At 36.2% G+C, this 13071-nt stretch overlaps 1 pseudogene; it reads left to right on the top strand.

The window, feature by feature from the left end:
• The first annotated feature begins 8355 nt into the window (after positions 1-8355).
• LOC130834025 (taste receptor type 2 member 7-like) lies at positions 8356-10583 on the top strand (annotated as a pseudogene).
• Positions 10584-13071: the final 2488 nt, after the last annotated feature.

The following is a 13071-nucleotide window of genomic DNA, read 5'->3' on the forward strand; positions in this document are numbered from 1 at the left end:
CTTTAGAATAGATATGTTTGAAAAACAGAAAGAATGAAAATTAAAGTCCTATAATTAATTCAGAAAATTAAAAAAAATAACAGCAAGCATGCCCAAAGGAAGTAAAAATAAGTAAATAATAAATATATGAGAATAAATTAATGAAAGATAGTACATTTTAAAAGATCACTCAAAACAAATTTATTTATTGAATGGATTGATAAAATTGATCAACTACTGGTGAGATAAATCATGAAAAGAAAAGCAAAAAACAATATAAGAATTAAAAGGAGATGTTAAAAGTATAATAGGGTATTATAATCAGATTTATATAAAAATATGTGAAATTGACAGATATCTGGAAAACTGTAACAGTTAAAACCGAGACAAGGAGAACTATATTACAGAATAGTTTTAGATCATGGTCATAGACGTGCATGCTCATGTGCCTAAGAATGAGTTACCTGTTTAAGAATATTCATTGCATCATCATTATAGCAGGCCCCAAATTAAAACAACAACAACAACAAAAAAACAAAACAAATGTGTTTCCATTAGAATAGACCAATTGTGAATATTTATTTCATTAATGCTATTTAGCAATAAAATGATTTATCTATCTCTACATGCAACAGGATTAATTTTTAAAACATAGTGTTGATCAAAATTAATTAATGCAAAAAGAATACATATAGTATTATTCCATTCACATGCAATTCAAAACCAGGAAAAACTAAACTTATGTTTGGGGATGTATATTCAAATGTGAAAAAAAATATAAAACAAAACGGAGATCACAGTTGCGGGACAGTTGTTACCTCTATAAAGAAGGGAGGGGTTATGGTCAGGAAGGGGCATGCAAAGGGCTTTTGGGATTTATGAAGTTCCCATTCTTGATCTGGGAGGTGTTTACATTAGTGTACACTTTATAACAGAGCATTTATATTTCATAAAGTGTTCCATATATTTGTTACATATAACAGTAACGGGAAGCAGAGAGAAAGAAAAGCAGGAAAGGAATATTTCTCAACAAATCTTATGAGGTTAACAAAACTTTAATACCAAACTTGGATAAGACCCATGTGAGAAATGAAAATTAAATGCCAATCTTCCCAATACACAGAGATGCAAATATCCTAACACAGCATTGGCAAACTGAATCCAGCAACAGCTAAGAAAAGGTCATACATCAAAACCAAGGTGGATTTATCCTGGTATTGCAGGTTCTGTTTAATACTAGGGAACCAATTATTAAATTTGACAGAAGAACAGATTAAAGGATGTGCATGATAGGGTAACTCAGGGATGCATAAAGAAAAATCAGCAAAACAGGACTGTTTGGGGGGATTCCTAACCCATAAGGGAATCTATAGAAAATCTACAGCAAGCATCATGCTTACTTAAGGTGAAACAAGTGGCATTCTCTTTGCATCAAGAATAACAAAGGAATGCCCACTACCAACCCTTCTATTTGATATTTTACTGACCAGCGCATTAGTGCAAGAAAAATTATCCTCTATACTGTTAGCACACAAAGTTATGTGGACATATCAGAAGTTACTCAAAGGTTAAGGGTATCTCGAATGATAGCAAATGAAGGAAAACATTAAAACTGTGAGCTTCATATGACTGTCTTACAATGGAAGGAAAAGACTTCAAAAAGTCAGACCTTTTATAGTCTCTTTTTTCCATCCTTTGTCTCCTCCTTTTCCGTTCAGATTTCTGAAAAATTCTTCCTGTGATCTTTTCCTAGAGTCTATTCTCCTTTTTCCATAGAAGCAGGATACCACTTTTCTTTGACCTAATTAGCTTTTAAATGTTTTCTTTTATGGAGATATACCAGGAAGAGGCAGCTCAAAAATTACAATTCTGCTCTCCATTCTCTCTCTTTTCATTATGTGCAATTTCACCAGTTCTAAAGGACTATGGTATTTTCTCATATGCAACCACAGTCCTATCTCTAAGATTACTTATTTGTATAGATTCTGGGTATTAATAAGTTGTAGCCAGGATCCCCAAGCTGTTTTGTTTAGACAGACAGGAAGACCATACCCTTTCCTGAAATAAAATAGTATAAAGTATTTCTTCGGGCTTGTAGCAAGAGTGTAAATGAAAGCCCACGTACCACACATCTAAACATAGGTTAAAAGAAAAACGTTCTACACCACCTTGACAAATATATTATCATAAGCAATCTAAGTGTCCATCAATAGATGAATGGATAAAGAATAAGTGACAGATATAAATGGACTATTACTCAGCCATAAAGAAGGATGAAACCCTGCCACTGGTGACAGCATGGGTAGACTTAAAGGGTATTATGCTAAGTGAAAAAGCCAAACAGAGAAAGACAAACAACATGTGATTCCACTTATTTGTGGAATCTGAAAAACAGAACAAATGAACAAACAAAACAAAATAGACTCATAGACAGAGAATAAACTAGTGGTTATTAGAGAGAAAAGAGGTGGAGGGATAGGTGAGATAGGTGAAGGGGATTAAGAGCTACAAGCTTCCAGATATAAAATAACTAAGTCATGGGGATATGATGTGCAGCATAGGGAATATAGCCAATAATATGGTAATAACTTAGTACAATAAGTTATTGTAAATAGGCGCCATGGTGATTGCTTAGTAATGTATAAAAACATTGAATCACTCTGTTGTACCCCTGAAACTAATATAATATTGTAGGTCAACTGTAATTCAATTAAAAAAATACCATCATAACAAAATAGATATCTACACAGATATTTTAAATTATGACTGAAATTTGCAAATTACAAGATGATGGAATTAAATTATTTTGTGAATATCTTATCTGAATGTTTTGTAGATTAGCCAGCCAAATTTGTATGAGTGTAAAACACAGAATTTTATTGTATCATTCACAAACTGTATATTTATTAAATAAAAATTCCTTTTTTAGTAAAAATTATTTTCTTTATCCAGCAAAATAGCTATTTACTAAGCTATAATCAAGATTATAAAAAATGTATTTGTTTTACCTGTGTCAAATTAAATAATCTTTCTTAAGTCTCCACATTTTCAGAATTTTGCTACATTACTTTCTTCCCTTGGTGCTGCTTGAGAGGGTGGGATGGGATCAGGAGTGCTGACTTCTTTCCCCACAGTTTTACTGAAATATAATTGATATATAACAGTGTGTAAATTTAAGGTGTACAGTGATGATTTGATAGACATACATTGCAAAATGATTACCAAGAAGGCTAGTTAACGTATCTGCCACCTCACATAGTTACCCTTTTTGTGTTTGATGAGAACCTTCAGGATTTACTTTCTTAGCAACTTTCAAGTATACAATACAGTGTTGTTAACTCATACTACATGTTACATCTCCAGAACTTATTCATGTTATAAATGGAATATTGTACCTTTTGACCACCTTCACCCATTTCCCCCAATGACTCCCCAACCTGTGACGGCCACCAATCTATTCTCTGTTTCTATGAGTTTGTTTTTGTTTTTGTTTTTGTTTAATTTCACATGTAAGTGAGATCAGACAGTGTTTGTCTTTGTCTGTCTTATTTCACTTAGTGTAATACCCTCAAGGCTCATCCATGTTGCTGCAAATGGCAGGGTTTTCTTTTTTAAGTGCCAACTTATATTCCATTGTGTGTGTGTGTATATATATATGTAAATATATATATATTTATATCATATTTTCTTTATTCACTCATTAAAGAGCACTTAGGTTGTTTCCATGTCTTGGCTATTGTAAATAATGCTTCAGTGAACATAAGGGTGCAAATATCTCTTAGTGGAAATTGAATTTCCTTGGGATGTATACCCAAAAGTTGGATTGCTGGATCATATGGTAGCTCTATTTTTAATTTTTTGTGGAACCTCCATATTGTTTTTCATAGTGGCTGCACCTATTTACATTCCCACCAACAGTGCAGGTTTCCCTTTTCTTCATATCCTCACCAACATTTGTTATCTTGTCTTATAATAGCAGCCATGCTAACAGATGTGGGGTGATATCTCACTCTGGTTTTGATTTGCATTTACCTTATAATTAGTGACGTCAGACACCTTTTCATATACCTACTGACCATTTGTATGTGTTTTTTTGAAAAAAAAGTCTATTCAGATCTTCTGCACATTTAAAAATTGGATTACTTTTTGCTATTGAGTTGTATGAGTTTTTAATATGTTTTGGATATTAACCCCTTATCAGATACAGACATACCTCATTTGATTGCTCTTGACTTTATTGCTCTTGACAGATATTGCAGTTCTTACAGATTGAAAGGTTGTGGCAATCCTGTGCTGTCAGATGATGGTTAGCATTTTTTAGCAATGAAGTATTTTTTAATTAAAGTATATACATTGGTTTTTTAGACATAATGCTATTGCAAAACTTTATAGACTAGAGTATAGAGTAAACAGAACTTTTATATGCACTGGGAAACCAAAACAATTTGTGTTTTATTGCTCTATTCACTTTATTGTGGTGGTCTGGAACAAAACAAACCTGCAATGTCTCCGAGATCTGCCTCTATAGGTATCCCCTAGTTTTTGAAAGTTTGCTTTATGCTACTTTGCTTTTATGAAAGAGCTACATTAGTACCTATTTTGCTAACTTGAAGAAATCTGAAGAGGATTTTCAGTTTTGCGAAAAAAAGCAAAAAGCTAAAACAGCGTTCAGTGTTTGCTGTGCAGCGAGCCATTACAGGGGCAGCACACCCCCGAGCAGTGAGGGTGTTAACGTCAAGCTCCTTCCCTGGGAACTACATGCAGCATTTCAGCCTCAAGCTGCCACATCTCTGAACTGTGTCTGTCAGCATCTGTGCTTTATCTTGATTTATTTTGTGCATCCATCATCGAGATGGTTCCTGAGGCAGTTGCATACCTTTGCTTTATACCATTTCTGCTTACAAAAGATTTCCTAGGAACACTCTACTTTCAGATAGGGGGGGAAACCTGTATACCATTTGCAAATATTTCTCCCATTCTGTAGGTTGGCTCTTACATTTATTGATTGTTTCCTTTCCCGTGTAAACTCTGTTGGCTTATCAAAGCCAGGTACTCCAGAGGCTTGTTCCTTGGGCAGTAGTCACAAAAGTTAGAGTGCCAGAAGTGTGTACAAGCTCCTTCCAGGGACATTTTGGAAATTTGGATCAGACGTAAGAGACAGGGAGAAGGAGGTGTCCACTGGCTTCTCAGTTTCTAAGGAGGATCTTGGTCAGCTCCTAGATGTGTGCTGAATTAGAAGCCGGGCCCTCAGACAAACACTTTTAAAATAGATAGCCAGTGGGAAGCTGCTGCATACACAGGGAGATACACTCGATCCTTTGTGACGACTTAGAGGGGTGGGATAGGGAAGGTGGGAGGGAGGCTCAAGAGGGAGGAGATATGGGGATATATGTATACATATAGCTGATTCACTTTGTTGTACAGCAGAAACTAACACAACACTGTAAAGAAATTATACTCCAATAAAGATGTATAAAAAAAAATTTTTTTAAACTATGCAAGTAAACCTATGCAGGTAAAGACTGAAAGGTGTGTCTTTTTTTGCCTGCTCCTTCTGTGTTGAGCCAGGGCATGTAGCCACAGAGTCCTCTAGAATCTGTTTAAAACTGTTTCTCTGTTTGCTATAATCTTGTGGGTCCTATGAATGCAAGCCCTGTTGACTTCCAGGACTAGGTGTTTTGGGGGCCCTCGGATTGGGCATCTTAAAAGTTGGGGCACTGGATGTGAGGTCCAAACCATTCCTCCTCAGGGAGAAGCTGGGAGTTGGGAGTTCCCAACTGTATGGTCCGGTGCCAGAGGTGATGTTTATGGCCAGAGAATGTCTCAGTCTTTCCTACTCATTTTGATGTGGGTATTTTCTTATTCACACAATGTGTATGAGCCACTCAGCTAGTTTCTGGGTTTCTCTCAGAGGGAACTACTCTGTGTATAGCTGTTCAGTCACCGCGCCTGTGGGAGGAGAGGAGTTCAGGAGCATCGTCTGTTGCTATTGTGGACTAGAAACCACCCTTCAGTCTGTCTTTTTAAATAAACATTACTGAGGTATAATTTGCAAATAGTAAAATGAAACATTTTTAGGGTGCATTTCTGTTGGAGTTTTGACAACATATATACCTGTGTGACTGCAACTTCAACAGAGATCTAGAATATTCTACCACCACAATGAATTTCTTTGTGCCCTTTTTACTCCATCCACTCCCTTATCATCCCTGCTCCACAGGCAGCTACTTATCTGCTTTAATCACTATTAGGGAGTGTTCAATTTCTAGAACTTACTTTCAGTGACTAAAATCAGATAAGTAGTTGGATTGCAGGAGGGCTCGGAACCTACCTGGTACTTGGACTGGGTGGCTGCTAACAGATTACTCAGGTTTCTGAGAACAAATGTGAAGAGGTGGATACTAATTACACTTGCCTTGAATCGGTGTGGGCTTGTGATTTGCTTTTAACTAATAGAATGTGTTGGAAGTAACACTATGACGTCTGAGGCTAGGTGAAAGGCAATGTAGCACCTACTTCATTTACTGAAACACTTGTTCTGAGAAACTTGAGTAACCATGTTAGCAGTCTGACTACCCTGAGGCCACCATGCGGTGGCATTTGTAAATTCTGGGGTTGACATTTCTATTTTATTTATTTATTTATTTATTTTAATTAATTAATTTTATTTTATTGGCTGTGTTGGGTCTTTTTTGCTGTGTGCGGGCTTTCTTTAGTTGCGGTGAGTGGGGGCTACTCTTCGTTGTGGTGCGCGGGCTCCTCATTGCCGTGGCTTCTCTTGTTGCAGAGCACAGGCTCCAGGCATGTGGGCTTCAGTAGTTGCAGCACATGGGCTCAATAGTTGTGGCTCACGGGCTCTAAAGTGCAGCCTCAATAGTTGTGGTGCACAGGCTTAGTTGTTCTGCGGCATGTGAGATCTTCCTGGAGCAGGGATTGAAGCCGTGTACCCTGCATTGGCGGGTGGATTCTTAACCACTGCGCCACCTAGGAAGCCCAACATTTCTATTTTGAATTCTCCCAGTCCAGGTACCAGATAGGCTAGTAAATGATCTTTTACATGATTCCAGCCCCCACCCCATCTTATCAGCCAAGATCTCTCACATCTCGGAACAGGGATGAGACATCCTTGCCTCCTCTTTCTAAAAAAAGAGCCTGAACCATTGACTGCATGAGCATAATAAAATAATTGTTGTCTTTTGCCACTTAGTTTGGGGCAGGTTGTTATGAGGAGTAGGAACTGGAACAACATCTGAAAATAATGTGCTTAGTTTAATTTGGTATATTTGTTATATAATTTAATTCCACTCTTTTCATTTTCTCTCTATTCTTCCACATAAAAGGAAATTTCTTCAAATATTCCACTGATCATGCTTTAAAAAAATTTTTTTTAGTTCCTAAGAATTTTTGCTTATTTTTAAATATCATGTTACTTAATGTACACAGTTTCTTAAATGTTTTATCTTCTTTGTGGTTGATAGCTTATATAACATGTAATCTTTTCATCAAGGGTCCCTGTACCCACTCTATCTAACATCCAATATAAACAGGTCTTTTTCTTTACCGTTTTACTACAGTGGTTCCTTAATGTCACCAGTGGCTTCCATGTTGCTAATTCCATGTTAACTGCTGGTTCATGCTCAGTTGCACAGCTTCGTTTTACAGAACATCCTCTCACACTAAACATAAGCTCATTAAAGGCATTAAAAAACAACAGTTTTTTTCCCTGCTGTATCCTAGCTCCTAGAGGGCTGGCACAAAGAGGCTATTCAGTAAGTATTTGTTACCTAAGTAAACAAATAATCATATTCCAGCATATTATTTTCTCCTGAATTACTCTCTGTGTATATCAGTTTTACTTTTGGTTGATTTTTGCATTTGCATATTATAATTAACCTTTCTCATAATAATGGTCTTTTCCTTGTGAATTTGCTTATAGCATGTCTCCTGGTGAGTTATCCAACTTGTTCATTTCTTTGGCTCCTTCTTGGTCTACATTTTATCTCCCATTGGTTTTTAAATGTCACTGAATTTTGGACTTAATTACTTTGGGAAGAAAATGCAGCAGTTGCATTACCACAAAAAAGCCTGATTGATTGGCCTTGCCTGGTTTGACCCTGCTAGAATTAAGATTAATTAAGTAAATTCAGTTCAATGTAATGAGAAAGTTGTGAAAAATTTAATGTTTCACCTTACCCTCTGTAAGGAAAATGAAGACGGTTACGCACACTTCTATTCGAAGTGTGGGAAAGAGATGGAAATTTGCAGTAGTAAAACACTATTACCATCTTAATGCTAAATAATCCTATTCTGATAATCTGTTGCTGCAAAATAAAATTGTCCCAAAGCTTCGTGGTATAAAGCATTTTTATTGGGTTTATGGACGGTATGAGTCAGGACTTTGGACAGGGCATAACAGGAATGCTCCACCATGTCTAGGGCCCCAGCCAGAAAGGTTTGAATTCCCCTGGGTGTGATTCAAATGACTGGGAGCTGAAAGCATTTACAGCACAGCTGAGAGATAAAACATTCAACAATGAAGGGAATGTTCTATATGTGTGCTGCCTGTTCAGTGGCCAATAGTCATGCGGGGCCATTGAGCATTTGAAATGTGGTTAGTGACAATAAACTTTTAATCTTATTTACTTTTAATTAATAAAAACTTAAATAGACATAGATGACATGTGGCTGCTGGTTATTGTATTGGACGACACAAAGAAATATAATATTCTTGGCTGACGTCTAATACTGGGATAAAAAGACTCAAGAGATGGAATTTTGACCAGAGGGCCTATAGGCCTGTAGCCATGTGGTTTAGGCATTGCGGCCTCTGAGTAGCTGGACTACCTGCATGTGGCTTGGGGCTCCAAAAGTAAATGTTCCAATGATCAGGAACAAAGTTGCATGGCTTTTTACAGCTTCGCTCCAGAATCCCTATAGTGTCATTTCTGCCATTTTTAATTAATTGAAGTAGTCAAAACCCATCTTGGATTCAAGAAGGGGGGACATTTGCTCTAAATGTCAAGAAGAAGGAGTGTCAAAGAATTTGTGGCATGTTTTAAAACTATCATAGACTCTCAAAAGATTTTGGTATAACAGCTGAGAGCAGGTTTTCTGCCTTTTCTTAAACTTTGGGTATTTTACAAATACTCTGCACTGGTGAGGCTGGTAATGATGGGTGCTAATCATAAACTTTAGGTATACCTTAGGTATATGCTGCATGTCCTAGAGTGGACCTTTCATGGTTTAAGCCCAAAAATGATAGAGGAATCAAATGGATAAATAGGTTAAAGTGAATAAATTTTAAGGATGACATTGTAAAACCATAACAGAAAACCTGTCTCCACTTTGCATGTCAACAAATGGGGATTCAAATTATACAAATTCTACAGCAAAGCTTTACATATAAGATATAATCAGTGCCAATAGCAGCAGAGGATATAAATATCTGCCTTGAAAATAATTAACTGATATCCTTGAGAGAAATGGATGTAGATATACAATGTAACTGAAAATTCTTTTTGGAGTACGTCTTGGGGCATTTCAGAGTCTGCTAGTGGTCGTCAATAAACAGAAGATACTTATTGGACATCACCGCTTTGGACACACACATCCACAACAGGGCAGCTACAATCAGTCCGTCAATGGTGTATTGAAGGCAGAGGTTCCTTACTAAGAGATATGCCAAGCAGAGTGGAGACCCTGTTTATGATCTTCTGTCACAGCATTTGTTATGGGAATTTTGGGAAACGGATTCATCGTACTGGTCAACAGCATAGATTGAATCAGGAACCGGAAGGTCTCCCTAATCGATTTTATTCTCACCTGCTTGGCCATCTCCAGGATATGTTTTCTGTGGGTATTGATTTTAGGTATCTCTTTCAATACAGTCCTTGATAAAATATTTTACTTCAGGAACTAGTGATATGTTTTGACATCCTCTGTATAGGATCCGCTTATTTCTGCATGGGTTGTATGACCTGCCTCAGTGCCTTCTGTTTCCTTAAGACAGCCGACTTTTCTAATCTCCTTTTCCTCTGGCTAAAATGGAGAATTCACAAGGTTCTTCTCGTTAGTGTACTTGGGGCAGCCCTGACTTTCTGCTTGTGCCTTATTTTTATGGATAGAGTAGTCACGATCCTGCTCAAAAACCAAGTAAGCAGAGAAAGAAATGTGACATTCAACTTTCTAGTGAGGAAATATAATTTATTAACTTTTAATCATCATCCCCTTTGTAGTGTCCCTGGCCTCCTTTCTCCTTTTAATCCTCTCCTTATGAAGTCACCTCAGGCACATGAAGGGGGCAGATTGTAGGGATCCTAGCACAGAGGCCCATGTGAGAGCCCCAAAGTCTGTGATTTCATCCCTACTCCTCTTCATTGTATACTGTTTGATCCATATTATGATAGTGTGGGCCTATGATTCTAGATCATTTTGTGGGAAAGATTTCTGCAAATGTGCTATTATTTTCCTACCCATCTGGCCACCCATTTCTTCTGATTTTATGGAATGGCAAATTGAAACAGGCCTCTCTGCGTGTCCTGAGGAAGCTGAAGTGTTACATGAATCTAAGAAAACCTACACTTCCAGAAATATGGCTGAAATGACGATGGTTTTCTCAAGAATGAAGACAACGAACGGGACTTCATGTACATCTCTTTAGTTTATCCTGACTTTTTTTTTTTGTTCTGTTCTATGATAGGTCATTGAGCTTTATCAAAAATATATTCCTGGAAGTTCCCTTGGTGGCCTAGTGGTTAGGAATCTGGGCTTTCACTGCTGCAGCCTGAGTTCAGTTCCTGGTTGGATCCCACAAGCCACGTGGTGTGGCAAAAAAACAGAAGAAAAAAAAATCTTCCTATTGCTATACAGCAGAAGCTAACACAACATTGTAAAGCAACTATATTGCAATTTAAAAAATCTTCCTGGAAAACGTTAAAAGGATTTTGCTGATTTTCCCTCAGAATAGTGATGATACAAGTAACAGTCAAATTAGAGTATATAGATAATGCATTTTCTATTAGGCAAAATACTAGACAGTTTAGTTTTATCTTAATTTCCTCTATATTGATATCATAAAAACATACCTGTATATATAAATAAAGAATTGCCATGAATATATATTAATATAGATATATTTACACTTGTAAAAATACATATAGATTTAATGCCTAAGGAAAGGTAATTATTTTAAGTTTTCATTTAAAAATAGAAAGGAGCACCAAAATGAGAAGAGTAAACATGTTCAGGAATTTGTTGAAATTTTTATAAAAAATTTAAAATGTATATATGAACACAAAAATAAAGTCATTTTAAAGCCTCAGGTCGCTAGTGTCTATTTAGTGGTACAAGTCAGGACATTAATGTTTCAAACAAAATGCATCAAGGAATAAGTGCCCCGACCATACAAAAAGGGCTCAGCTAGTAGACTTAGAATTTGGAATGTAAATCATCTGATTATTACTAGAAGCTAAAAGCAAAGACATATATCAGAAAATGTGAGGAATTCCAGGAGATGGGAATAATACAAATTGCATTTCATAAAAATCTCTTAACAAGGAAACAGATTCCTCAATGGAAAAGAAGAATCATGGGCAACCACACAGACTAAAGATTTAAATTTAGTAAAGAATGAGTACAGTAAAAAAAGAATAAATAAATACCACCAAGAATCGGCAGGGGGGAAAATCAATGCATGGCAAAGGGAAAGGACAAAACAACACAATCGCAGAGAACCCTTCCATAGCAAGCTGACTTAGGAAAACAATTGGAATAAGTTCTTAAGAAGGAGGATATTGAATGTAAGCAGGAAAAGGTTTCAATTATTAATACTTAAGAATCAATTGATAAATTTTCAACATGATTACTACATATTTTCTAAAAAAGCAATAATATAAAAAATGAAATTGGTAAAATAAAAGCTAAAATAGAGGAAAATATCTTAGACACTGTAGACCCCGAAATATTTGTCCCTCCAATGCACTTAGACATAATTTTCAGATATTTTATTCAATTTCTTATTGGTTCTGTTCCCTGCTTCCTCCTCTCTCTTTCATAATGTACAATATTCTGATGCCTCATTATTTTGATATTGTCACTAATTGCCTAGCATGATTTTTAACCAAGAAGAGCATAATACTTAAAAAGCAGACTTGTTTACCAGGAAAGACTAACTTTCTCAGCTTCTTGGTATTTAGTAAGTATTTTTTGAATTCAAAATATGTTCCAAATACACTAAGACAATGGGAATTTTGATGAGATGCAAGAACAGTGCTTGGAAAGAAAGATATTTATTTGTGGCTAGATTACAACTCTAAAAGACCAAATGTAGAAGTCTCAGAGACATTAAAACCCCAGAATAATGAAATGACTATCTGAAAATTCTAATGCCTCATTACTGTGGCTAATGTCTTAACATGACCTAAAAGTGTACTAGGGAAAGAATGAGCACAGAATGAACTGGCGTGTTAAATTTTTACCACCCACCCTTAACAGATGCCTAGAAATGCAGTTGCAACACTCATTAGAACCAAATTATTTCTTGAACATGTGCCACAGGTGGTCTCAAATAAATAAATGAATACAAGAGATAACACATGACTTAGAATATAGAAGGCCTAGAGCATAGGGAACAGTAGAGCTTATTGTGAAGGAAAAAATACAGAAATTACTTAAAATGTAATTTTTAGTAATTTCCTCATTCCCCAGATAGTTCTAATTTGGCTATGAGTGTTACCTATTAACACTGCATTCTCAGGAATCCCATAGTTTGACAGCAGTCACTTGCTTTTGATTCCTTCCTAGGGCAATTTAATGTAAATACGGGATGCCTGCATTTTTAGAGGGTAGAATATAAAAATGCTCTGTCTACATAAGATATAAATGCAACTTGTTTTCAAAAAGTTGGATTTAGTAGCAAAAAACTAGTAAGCAGATTTATTCTTTCTTGCCACTGCCTCTACAGTCCTTTTTGTTGAGTTATTCTTCTCTTTCAAGTACAAAAACGTAGGCAGACCCCACAACTTCTATAATCACTCAAACGTTAAGTCCAGTCCAGACTAAAAATGAAATTTGTTTGTCATTCAGTATAAAACT

Source organism: Hippopotamus amphibius, chromosome 12 (genome assembly GCF_030028045.1).
Source record: "Hippopotamus amphibius kiboko isolate mHipAmp2 chromosome 12, mHipAmp2.hap2, whole genome shotgun sequence".
In the NCBI taxonomy this organism is placed as follows: Eukaryota; Metazoa; Chordata; class Mammalia; order Artiodactyla; family Hippopotamidae; genus Hippopotamus; species Hippopotamus amphibius.